Source organism: Haemorhous mexicanus, chromosome 5, assembly GCF_027477595.1.
Source record: "Haemorhous mexicanus isolate bHaeMex1 chromosome 5, bHaeMex1.pri, whole genome shotgun sequence".
Classification (NCBI taxonomy): Eukaryota; Metazoa; Chordata; class Aves; order Passeriformes; family Fringillidae; genus Haemorhous; species Haemorhous mexicanus.
This window is the reverse complement of record NC_082345.1, coordinates 46,407,547-46,419,729: the sequence shown is the minus strand read 5'-3', so window position 1 is coordinate 46,419,729 and position 12,183 is coordinate 46,407,547. Positions and strand designations below refer to the sequence as shown.

The following is a 12,183-nucleotide window of genomic DNA, read 5'->3' as shown; positions in this document are numbered from 1 at the left end:
GCTACATGTAAGTGTGCAGTTTCTATTTATTCATTATTTTGGTAAATGTAGATTGCCTGGGACCCTCAGATGAATAATGATATGTTTGAATGAGCACAGCAACATCAGTAGCAGACATTTGTTCTGTAGACGTGTTAGAATTATAATTGATGCCTTTTTTAATCACAGAATGAAAGGAAGATAAAAGTGCTGCTATAAACTGAAAGTTGAAATAAATTATGTAAAATACATAATTCGCATAATGACTGTCCCTTTATAAATGTTCGTATTAAGTAACCATATCATTTGGGATAATTCCTCCTTGAGGAATGCTGTGAAAGAACAGCTCATTCATTTTCTTGACTTGGTGAATTGTTCTAAAACAGCTCCTCTGATGAGAATATTGATTTAACATTTTCTTTAAACTATTGAAAACAATGCTTGAATCCTATACTTTCCTGTTCAGAAAGTTTCAGTAGCTGTCCACTGTTACGGTCTTGACTAGTTAAACTGGAACTCCCACAAAAAACCCACACACATCTACCTCTTGCCTGCATGCATACACACATGCAGAACCTTGCTTTAAAACTCTACCTGCCTATTAATCAGACTGACAGAGTAATCACTCAGCTGCTGTAATGTAGCTCCCTTGATTCATTGATGGCAGTAATTAAAAGTTTTGGAGTTTGGAAGTTTGGGAGCCATGCACTTATTTGCAGGCAAGATCCTGTGTCTGTTTACTGCCCACATAACAGTGTCTCTGAGAACAGTCAATGTGTCATTTCCCATAATTTTTGTCAGAAAAGTTCCTAAAATTAAAAATATGTACTATTGAATTAAGTCTATCACTTGTAGATGTTAGGGAGAAAGTTGTGGGAGAAAAGACAGTAAAGGGAAAAGAATTTAAGTGTTATTGTTTGTGGCAAAAATTAGAGAGATGCAGTGTTATGTGTGTAAATGAAAGAGCAAAATTTCTGAAGAAATGGTGTAAGAGACCATCTTCCCCTCCAAAAAAGTGGCTCATGGGACACTTATGATTTTTCTTGAAGAAAATTCTCTCTGAATAGAAATTAGCAAATTGTCTTCCAAAAGTAACATCAGCAGGAAGGGGGAAAAAGAATTTCTTGCAGATCAAAAGTAAACACCAAATAGAAGGGTTGGAGGAGGACATCCTTCAAGAGTGTCTGTTATTTGGATAAGCTTCTGCCAAGAGCTGTATATATGGTTTCTTATCTACACTGAATTTCCAAATCTTTTGAGCTTGTCCACCCTGTCTCACCCTGTCTCACCCTGTCTCATCTGTCTTTTTTTTTTATTTTATTTAATTTTAATTCAGCCTTAACTTGTGGTCAACATAGTTGCTGTATTTAGATTCAAATCTCACTAGGAGAATACTTCAATTCATTGCATACCACCAGCCTTTGATTTTGTCTCTGAGACTCAAAAACAAACTTTAATAACATTTTGTCTGCTCCTAAGGATTTTGATGGGAACAGTTTTGAAATTCAGACCAAACAGTAGTGTTTTCCAAGACCAGGGTGAGTTTGTCCAATTAGAACTTGGTTCACTGTGTTTTTGACAAGCTCTCCCAGGAGCTTTCTAAACACTGAAAACCTTTTAGGATGAAGTTCATGTTTTCTGCATGTGCTTGGCAAAGGCAGATATATTGCTCTAGTATAAAAAGCTGAAATTGCATTTTTCCTCTCTCATGCTCAGGAAGTGAGTTTTGCATTGGGCGTCAGAGAGGAGGCAGTAGAAAATTACTTATCTTCCCTAATTTTTCTTCCCATTGAAGACCATCCTTTTGGGTTATGATATTGTTTATTCTCTAAGGGATGTAATTTATGTATGTGTAACATAGAGTACTATCATCACTGCCTCAAGGGATAAGAAAATGAATGGGTTTCTTGGAGAGGGGAGGGCAGATAGGAAAGAGAGAGCTTAAGCAAATAATTCTGCAACTATTAAGTGGCATGCACTCTCTCTAATCAGAGGATATGCCATGTCACTGAACTGCAGAGAATGACTAATGTAATGCTGTAATGCTGTGCACTCAGTGGAAGATGCACTTCAGTAATCCCAGCTGCACACTAGTTTTCTGTAGCCTCTTATTTACCAAAAATGATAAAACTAGTAGCCCTGTACTTACATAGGGAGACTTACTGTTTTCTTATTTTTCTCAGCTCTTGGAACAGATGTGCCTAATGGCCACACCACAGCTTTTGAGGATAAAACTGGAAGTAGAGGGGTAGCGTGGAGATGGGGCTCAGGAATGGGATAAGTTGCCTTCAGGACATGAAATTGTGTTTGCAAACAGTGTGCTGCCGCTGCTGATCCTACCACCAGATTTAAACTTCAACTTCAAAAACCAGAGGGAGCTGGGAAGACCAAGTATATTCCATATTACTCTTGTCCCTGAAACAAAAATTAGGTACAGATATCCATGTTTTGCTGTCACACATCCATGTGCTGTCACACATTTGTTTTGCTTCTCACATTTGCACACAGTTTCCTTTATCTTTCCTTATATGTTAGAACTGGAATATTAATTAGCACAAGTTATGAAGAGGAAAATAATTTTGGAAGGAGCTATTACAACTTTTTTGAGGAAAAGGGAATTCACATTGACTTATTTGCAAACCCCACATTTAAATTCATGAGACATTTCTCTCTGTGTTTCATATGCATTCAGTGTTTTTACTTTATGTCACCTTCAGCTCTATTATTTTTTCAATATCAGTCAAATGCAGCATGTAATACTTGGGGTTTTTCCCAATGGAAATTTAATATTACTGTTTCACTACCTTAATTGCAGAAAGCTGAACCCTGCACATGCAATTTTTTTTTAGTTATAGCTAAACCAAAACAAGCTGGATGAAAGTTTTAAACTGAGACCATTGCTCCAAATCTGCCACTTCAGATCACACTGAATACTCAAGGGCAATTTTTAGTTTTCTTTGGAACCAGACACAAATTTTGGGGACTCAGAATAGTTGATGGTAAAGCTCTTCAGGGCACATATAATAATTCAAAGGAATTTTGTCCAGAACAGAGTGGCTCCTCAGTCATGCATTTCTAACATTGATGCAGCATTGGATTGATTTACTTTCCACCTACAGTGAACAACACACAGTAATCCCCTTGCTCCAGATGCTCTTTATTTTTATAACACCATTTTTATTGTGTTTCAAAGCTTATAGAAAGGAAATACCTGCTCAAATATTTTACAGCAAATGTCTCTTCTCAGGTTTAGGTAACACTAAAGAACACCATTAAAATTTAAATATCAGGCAACAAGGAAATTCATGTATGTGGATATTTGGAAGGAGAAGGAACAATATTCATTTTAATACAGCTGAAGTTTGCTGCAGACAGTTATCTTAATGTAAAATTACTTTAGAACCCTAAGAAGAGCTTGCTATTCTCAAATAGGTACAAATGTCATTAGCAGTGTTTACAAATCCTGAAATGCCCCAGATACCATTTTACTGCTCAGCTGCAGTGTGCATGTATTTCCTGCAATGCAGTGGTACATGTTTCATTGCATGTACTTCTGCAATATTCTGATTGTGTTGAAGATTATTGTACAGCAATATATTTAAAATTTATTTTTATTCTCCACATCATAGTCAGATATTTTCTAGGGTACCAGAAAGATTGACTCTTCTTTTGTGATTTCCCTTGACAGTAGGATGTAGTCTCAGAAAATGTGTAAATATAAGTATTGTGTATTATTAGTGAATGTTCATTTCTCCTATTCACCGCAGAAATGACTTTCATAAAGTGTGTCACTGAGGTAGTTTGAAAAACCATTACAACTGGCTGGTGGTTTAGGGAAATTTCAAGTAGAGAACAAGACACAGTTGCTTTACTGGAGCTGATTTCCTTGTCTTTTACAGATACACACTTTTGTAGCATTAACACTGTTTAGCAGTTTAACAGACTCAGGAATTAACTGGAAAAGTTTTAACTGGTGTTTCTCATCCAGATGGAATATCTGATAGCTGATAAGCTCAACTGACATGATTGAGGCAGTAAAAGAGTAAAAGCTTACAGAAAATGGAGATGCTGAAATAAAATCAAAGAGCATTTACTTTTGAGTATATTTTTAAAATCAGTGTTGTCAGTAGTTGTGAATAGCTGTTCAACAGGTAACAGTGATTTACAACAAAGAGGAGCCTCAGAGTGTCATCTTGGATGTGTGAGACCTCACATTTGCCTGAAGAAAAAACTGGTGGGCTTGCTCCTAGGACATCCTGGGAGTAAGTGCACAGAGGCTGTGCTTTATGGTGCCTGCCACTCCCCAGGAATGGATAAAGGGGTTTCACTTTGCTCTTGTTTGACACTAATAAGTACTTAAAACTTAAAGGGTAGCTGTAGGACAGGACAGTCCTCAGCAGGAAATCGTTACCACTGCTGTTCCTGGTCACTACACATCTCAAGATCTGATACCTTCTAGTGTCTGTCTGTTCTTGTGCACTGGCTTGTTTTCAAACACAATTTGCTTGTAATGGAAGAAAATTAATGGATAGCCATTCACTCTTCACACTACTAGCAGTATTTTTCCTGTCCAGAAACTAGCAATGATCACTAAGGACCAGAGCAGTGTTGTGCTAGATGATAATTAAAGACAGCCAGAGTACAACTCCAGTCCTAGAGAATTTCATTGCTAAAGAAAATCCCAGAGTTATAACTGGTTAGACAGGTGGGTACAAGTAGCAACTTTATTGGTCAGGATGACAGGTGAGCCACAATACCTAATTCATGACATCCTAATATTTTGTCATGCAAAAGAGAATAATAAAGAAGAATGAGACAGGATAAAGCTCTTCAGCTGATAGAGAACTGCTCAGGAGAAAAAAAAAATCTCTCAATAGAGAAAAAATCATAGCCTCAACTTCTAGAATGAAGGAGCAGCTGTCATATAGACAGTCTGTACATAGGTGTTGAAAGATCTAAAAGAATTTGAATGAAAGAAGTGGCCTGTACTTTATTGTATGAAAGATAAGAATTTCATGGTCAAAAAAACAGACCAGGAGAATGGTCTTTGCAGCAGCATTTCTGTATCAGTGGAGAACAGCACCCATGAAGGCCAGAGGGAAAGGTGCCAATATAACTGAACAGCAGATGATGAGAGGCTTGATAAAAATTTTAACTGTGGGGTTTGTAAGAATCTTCATATCTGTCACACATTATGCAAAACAAATCTGCAGTATCAAGGCACTGCAAGGTTCTGAGGAGTGAAGAGAGGATCATATCCAAGCCACAGTCACAGGGGTAGGAGAGGGAGGTGCCATCTGTCATGAATCAGGTGTAGATATGTGACTTTCAGTGAAATGCAAGCATTCCTTATTTTGGGTGGACTGAAATACTGAGATTACTTTGACCTTCCTGTGGAAAAGCTAAATACCAATACAGACAGTCCAGTAACAAATGGTGCTGTTTTAAGGACGTGCATACACAGCTTCATCTATGCTCAAATTGCACTAATGTGTAGATTCGAACTGCTGAGTGCTTGTTTGGGTCCTATGTAGCCTGGGAATTGTCACCTTTAAATAAGCAGAAATAGATAATAAACCAAAGGATTCTCTAATGATTTTTTTTAATCATTAGAGGTCATTCAAGGCCAAGCATGCATTGCTGCTCTTCCGTAGTGGGAATTATTGCTGTCTCATGAGAGAAAAAGAGCAAGATTTGCAGTGGTCTTTTTAGAGAAAGGCTAGGAGCTTGAAGAAGCTAAGCAAAGACTGAGGAGCAAAGAGCACAAAAATTATGGAGACCAACATCTTGGTTCTGTATATGTTAATGCTTTTCATTGCCATATAGTGCAGGGATAGTCTTTCTATACCTATGTCTGGTCCTGGGAGTTGTCTTCAATCTTCTGTCCCTGCAGCTTGGATCTCAACTGAAGCAGTTATTCCACCACTGCAGTGTTTTCTCCGTATTTTAAATTCTTTAACTCAACACTGAGCGGCAAAAGGTGAAGCAGTGTCTTCAGTAAGGGAATTGGTGCCACAGATCCTAACGGGGTTTTGTTATCATTAGTGTCAGTAACAATCCAGACAGGTGAAACAAAAGCAGATGACCTGATCAAATAAAACTTTCTGGACTTGAAAATTTTGGAGAGATTAGCACTGATAGTACCAACTTGAAGGAGGGGGTCTTCTGAAGAATAGTGTGCCATCTTTCCCTGTGGGAGCTAAGTAGCCCCACTGAAGCCATTTGGTAATGTTAAAAGTAGATGTAGTATTTTTGTTTAGCAAGGGCTAAAACCAGCACTGGCTATCAAACTGTCTTCCTCTATTTGTCAAAGAACAGAAGGTCAGAAGGTGAGCAGTAAGTTTGGTCTCACAAGCATGAAAGTGAGTTCTAGTCATGGCTGCTGACTTCCCTTCTTACCTATGTTTGAATGAAATATTATAAATATGTTGGCAGTTTAGCAGCTCACAGAGATCTCAGGAGTAGACATCACAGCAAGTTGCAGCACTGCAATGAAGTTAGGCATAACCACAGAGGAGTTGGGCCTTTGCCTCTGAATTCTGGCTGTTCATTTCTTATTTCAAACACTTGCAAAAATACAAAACCATTGCAGCTCCTGAAATTTCCTCATGATGTCTGTGTCTGTCATGTTCTAAGATGCAAAGATATCTGAAAACAGTCCTCACCTCAAAATGTTTTTACTAAATACATTAAAATGCTATAGGCAGTTTCTGAAACACATAAACATTCATATATGCATTTTCTCATTTCCTGCCCTGTTTTTATTTACTATTTTGAGACATTTAAAGTACAAGTGTGTTCATAGCAATAAATATACCATATGTCATCATTACTTAAAGCAGAAATATTCAGTGTGTATTATTCCTCTTCCCCTATTATATTTCAGCAGTGTTTATATTATTCTTAGTGTTATTTCATATTCAATGAACACACCAAAGCTACATTCAAAGAGGAAGAGAGATAAAACCGTGGCACATTTGTTCAGCATTAGTTGTTAGTGTTTTCTAATCATGGTCCCACCTCCTCTGTGGCATTTTACCCCGGGGAGAAAGAGGCTTATGGCTGAGGCATGTGGGGTTGTGTGTGCATGATGCATGGGATGTGGTTTGCTGAGGGCTAGCATTCCCCACCCAGACAGCTAATGATCCTGACTTCATCCTGCCAGCACCTGCTCCTCATCCTCTGGGGACGTGGCCCAGAACCTGCAATGCAAAACACCAAGGACCCATCCTGCACCAAACCAGGACACTAGGCATTGCCATATGCTCCTGGGCAGCTGTGTGTCCTGGCTTGAAAGGTCAGGATAGGGCTGCCCAGGAAATGCCTTCTCTTTTCCTCAGACAATGGCAAAAAATGGCCAGATCATATTGGAAAGTCTGTCTTCGATGCTTAGTTACCATTGCTAAAAATATTTTTACTTAAGGAGGTACCAAACTGGTTCTGCTAGCTGCACTATAGGGTCTTAAACTAACGCCTGGCATTGCAGCAGAGAGTATATGCATCTGTTTGGCCTGGGTAGCTAGAACCAAAGCAAAGAGAATCAAAATACCATGATGTCCTCAGGTTTTTTTCTGTGCTTCTGCATTTAATGAGGTAGCTGATGGAAATCAGAGGTACTCTCTGCCCATTGCAACACCAGGATGAGGCCCTCAGTGATTTTAAATTCATCCTCTGGCTGCCCTTTCTTCAATGACTAGAGTGAAATGAGGCAATAACCTTATTTGATTTGCACATGCCACAAAACTTTCTGCTGAGGTTAGAGACCTCTGTGTGGCTGATTTAAGCCTGCTGGTTCTGGGTTGGCTCTGTCTCCACGCAGGGAGTGGTTGTGTGCTGCAGTCCCATTCCCCCAGGCTGGGAACCACTGGAGCCAGTGAATATTAGAAATCTGATGCCAATGAAGTCAATGAATATTAGAAATCTGATGCTGATGGATTTAAAGGAGAAACAATCTGTTTGTGCAGTATGAAAGGTACATAGATGAGCTAACAGTGTGTTTGTACAGCTTTATTTTTCCAATTCTGCAGTGCATTCTAAGTATGGTATTGTGGGCCCAGTTCCTCATGAGATCCCACAAATGGCAGAGTACAGGCACCTCAGCAATGAGGACTAAAGTCAAGGATCAAATGAACCTTGCATAATTATGAGCTGAAAACTTTAAGAACATAACACATGGTACTCATATTCCAGTGGCGAGCACAGACTGATATCAGAGGCCACAGAGAGAAAACGTTGTGTAGGGAAACGTGATGCAGGCCTGAGCTATGTTCCAGAGTGGGAAATGTTTGGAATTATGGGCTTGAACATTTGGTCTGTTCATGTAGCTGTTACAAGTGAGGTGGACTATATCTATAAGGCATCTTGAATTTCTTAGGAAAATGGTTTTCTGGATATTGCTGAAATTAAGTTGTCTTTTGGCTGTCAAAGAGAAAAACAAACATATTAAAACAAGCAAATCTTTTGATTTTGGACAACATTTTCTTAGAATCTAGATAGTGAAATGGACACTTTGTCGGGTTTGGATTTGACAGCCTGATATTGGCATTAGCCTGGAAATGTAATAATAATCTACGTTTCTTTGGCACAGTAATAATACTACAGCTATGTGTCTGCAGGTGATAATGTCTGTCTGTGGACAGTTGACACTCACACTTAGCAAAGCTGTGAGTCAAATGAAGATCCAAAGGCTATTTAATCCCCAACTTAAAGCTTCATTTTCCTAACTGCTGCATCTGTAGTGACTTCCATGGAAGTCAGTAGGTTTAAGTCATTATTTTATTTTCCTTGTCTTAAAATTGCTTTCAAATACGTTTTATTATTTGTTGGTGGCTTTAAAAAAATACTTCATTTCTGTAATTTCATGGGACTGTTCTTAAAGAACAGACTGTGTAAACATTCTTATAAAGGTGTTGCATTCAAAATTTTATCTATGGGTGAGGAAAGACCTTTATATATAAAGCCAAGATTTTATTATTAGTGTTAAATTTAAACAGTGTAATCCACTGATTATTAGTTGAGATCTAATCATTTCAGAAAAGAATACTTTTGTGCAGAAAGAAGTTTCAGTAGTAGTAGTAGGAATAGTAGTAGTAGTAATAATAGTAATAAATAATAATAATAATAAAGTCTAAATTCTTATGCAAACACTTCTTAGTTTCTATTGCTTTTGCTGATGTTTCATCCACCCTCCCTCTGTTCCTGTAGTTCTTGAAATGGGCAGTTTCATTCTGATGGGGTTCAATGGGAGCATTATGGCATGTCATTGGCATCTGGAGTCCTTGGCTGGGAAGGATATGATCTTCATCATGATGGTTTCTTTTTTCTTATGCTAGAAGCTGCTTGGGGCTGTTTTTATATTTGATAACATGTTAAGACCTTGCTGTTTCCTCCTTGATCTGAAGCTTCACATTACAGATAGGTTTTACAGATAATGTCTTACATGAGATACTTCTTTGTTCTCCTTGTTACCCCTAAAAGTAGTTTTGCCCAGCCCAGATCTGCATTTCTTTAGCTGAATGCCAGTGAGTTGTTTATAGCTATGAGGTCTGCAGCACCAGCCTGTGCCCATCTCTGTAATTATGGCCACACCATATTACAGTGCTGCAGTGTAATGAGGGCCATGATACAATTCAGGCGTGCTTCATACAGTATGGGGCATATATGGAGAAAATGTTATTATCAGGTAGTACTCATCCAGATGAGAGAAAACTCTTTTTAATAAAAAACTCAGATGCAGAGACACAGACCACAAAGTTCTGCATGGTGGAATTTTATCTGTAAATCAGCAAAAGGCACAGTAGGAGCCTTGGGGCAAGGCAAGAACCGGAGGCCAAATTTATAGACCCATGTTTGCTTATAAGTAATGCAGAGTTCACAGTTCTCCGTTCATTTATTTTCAGGAATTTGTAATGTATTTCTTCCTATTTATTCCTGGGTGAGAGTATGTATGAGTTGACAACAGACACCAGTCCTGAGATGTACATTAAAACAGTGAACTGGAAGTGTGCTAACATAAAATTTTTGTCTCTGGGAATTTTTTGAATGCTTACCCCCTGCGAGGGGATGTCTACAGATGCAGGGTAAGGGACTGCAGCTGGGCAGGTATTAGCAGGAGCGCATGTGTTGCATTAATGATAAAGCAAAATGAGAGCATCCTTATTTTCTTATCTTCTACATCTGTAAACTGGCACTTTCTGCATTTCTGTGAACATCAAGAACTAGGTAAAGGGTGTCAGATTTTCTTTTTGCTTGCACTCCTGTTAATCCATTTAACTCAGTATAACAAACAGCCCAAATCAGCTGTTAATGATTGGGCTGTGCTATGTCCAGATCATAAAACTCTTCCATTTCCCTTTCATTGTAGAAAATGTTGGAGACCTTAGCAAGTCTTGGAAGTTAAGTTAAATACAGTGATTAATCTTTCAGAGGTATATACAGAATAGAATATCCTCAGTTGAAAGGGACCCAGAAGGACTGCTTCTGGCTGTGCACTGTACAACCCCAAAAATCACACCATGTGCCTGAGGGCATTGTCCAAACACTTCTTCAACTCTGTTCAGCTGGTGCTATGACCATTTCCCTGGGGAGCCTGTGCTCAACCACCCTTTGGGGAGAAACATTTGAGGTATAGAACATAAATCTCCCCTGACACAGTTTCAGGTCATTCTCTTGGGTTCTGTCACTGGTCACCACAGAGCAGAGATCAGTGTCTGCCCCTCCTCTTCCCCTCATGAGGAAGTTGTAACTGCAATGAGGTCTCCCCTCAGTCTCCTCTTCTGCAGGCTGAACAGACCAAATTACCACAGTCACTCCTCACAGGGCTTCCCCTCAAGGTTCTTTACCATCTTTGTTGTAACCTTTGGACACTTTCTAATAGCTTTATATCTGTTTTATGTGATGGCCTCCAAAACTGTCTCCAGCACTCGAGGTGAGGAGCGGAGCAGAGCAGAACAGAGCAATCCCCTCCCTTGCCCGGCTGCCAATGCTGTGCCTGATGCACCCAGGACAGGGTTGGCCCTCCTGGCTGCCAAGGCCACTGCTGACTCAAATTCAACTTCCTATTGACCAGGACCCCCAAGTCCCTTTCTCCAGCACTGCTTTCCAGTATTGCACTTCCCAGTCTGATGGGAACAGACAGGGTTGCCCTATCCTGGGTGCAGAATTTGGCACTTGTCTTTGTTAAACTTCATACAGTTGTTGGTTGCCCAGCCCTCTGATTTGCCAAAGTCTCTCTGCAGAACCTCTCTGCGTTTGGGGGAGTCAACAGTTTCTCCAAATTTAGTAGATAACTCTTAGTTTTGAATATTTTTTTTTTATTACTCTTTAAGGAAACTTTCTATCCTTACAAAACTGAAAATTGAATAATGGAATTGGTTCTCACGGGAAGACAGCTATGCTGGAATGGTTTTCATGTGAAGGAATCAGAAGTCACTCACAGAGTTCTTCCCATTTTGGATTCCTTTATTTTATTTTTAGTAATTCAGGTGCTTGTGGCACCAGCTTGTTGGATACAAATCCAGGAGTGCGTGGGAAGAGGGGCAGTGTGTTTGTAACAGGAGATCATCCACAATCTGCAGTGCACAGAGTGATGACACTGGCAGTAATCATCCTGATTCTAGCACTATTGCTTTCAGTTTGGGCTCTAATGAGCCATGCTATCATACCCATTTTCAAGTGACTGATGGTGGGTACAGATAACCAAGTGAAAAATTCCCTTAAATGCAGCTCTTCCTCAGCTGGGGTACCACACACTACCAAAATTTGCATAATGCTAGGTAAGAGCTTCCACATTTCCAGCATTACCTTGTCAGCTGAAATATGGCAGTGGAGAAAACTGTGCTTGGGTTGATTCAGGCAGATTATGCTGAAGGGCCTGCAATACAGTGATTGTTTATTTAAATGTATGAAGGCAAAATACAGAAAACACCTCTAAGGTGAACAAGTAGAATACAGATATATGTGGTGTTTGAAAGGCTCAGGCCACCTTTGCCAATTTCATACCTGTAAACTGTTTGCCAAATTACAAATTACTGAAAGTAAGTAGCATAGCAAGGTTTTTATATAGGTATTCATAGTGTTGCCAGGTTTTAAATAAGTATTCTTATCCTTATTCTTTTTTTTACTATCAGCTGGGAAGTTGAGTTCAGGACTGTCATTCTGAGATGAACTTTTGTACACATTTTATACAATTACATGGAGCTGAGG

The 12,183-nt window shown here is 39.2% G+C and overlaps 1 protein-coding gene across 7 annotated transcripts in view; it reads left to right on the top strand.

The window, feature by feature from the left end:
* The window catches only part of TMEM117 (transmembrane protein 117), a 179,474-nt gene that overhangs the window by 157,766 nt on the left and 9,525 nt on the right, over window positions 1-12,183 (top strand). The gene's annotated exons all lie outside the window — the stretch shown is intronic.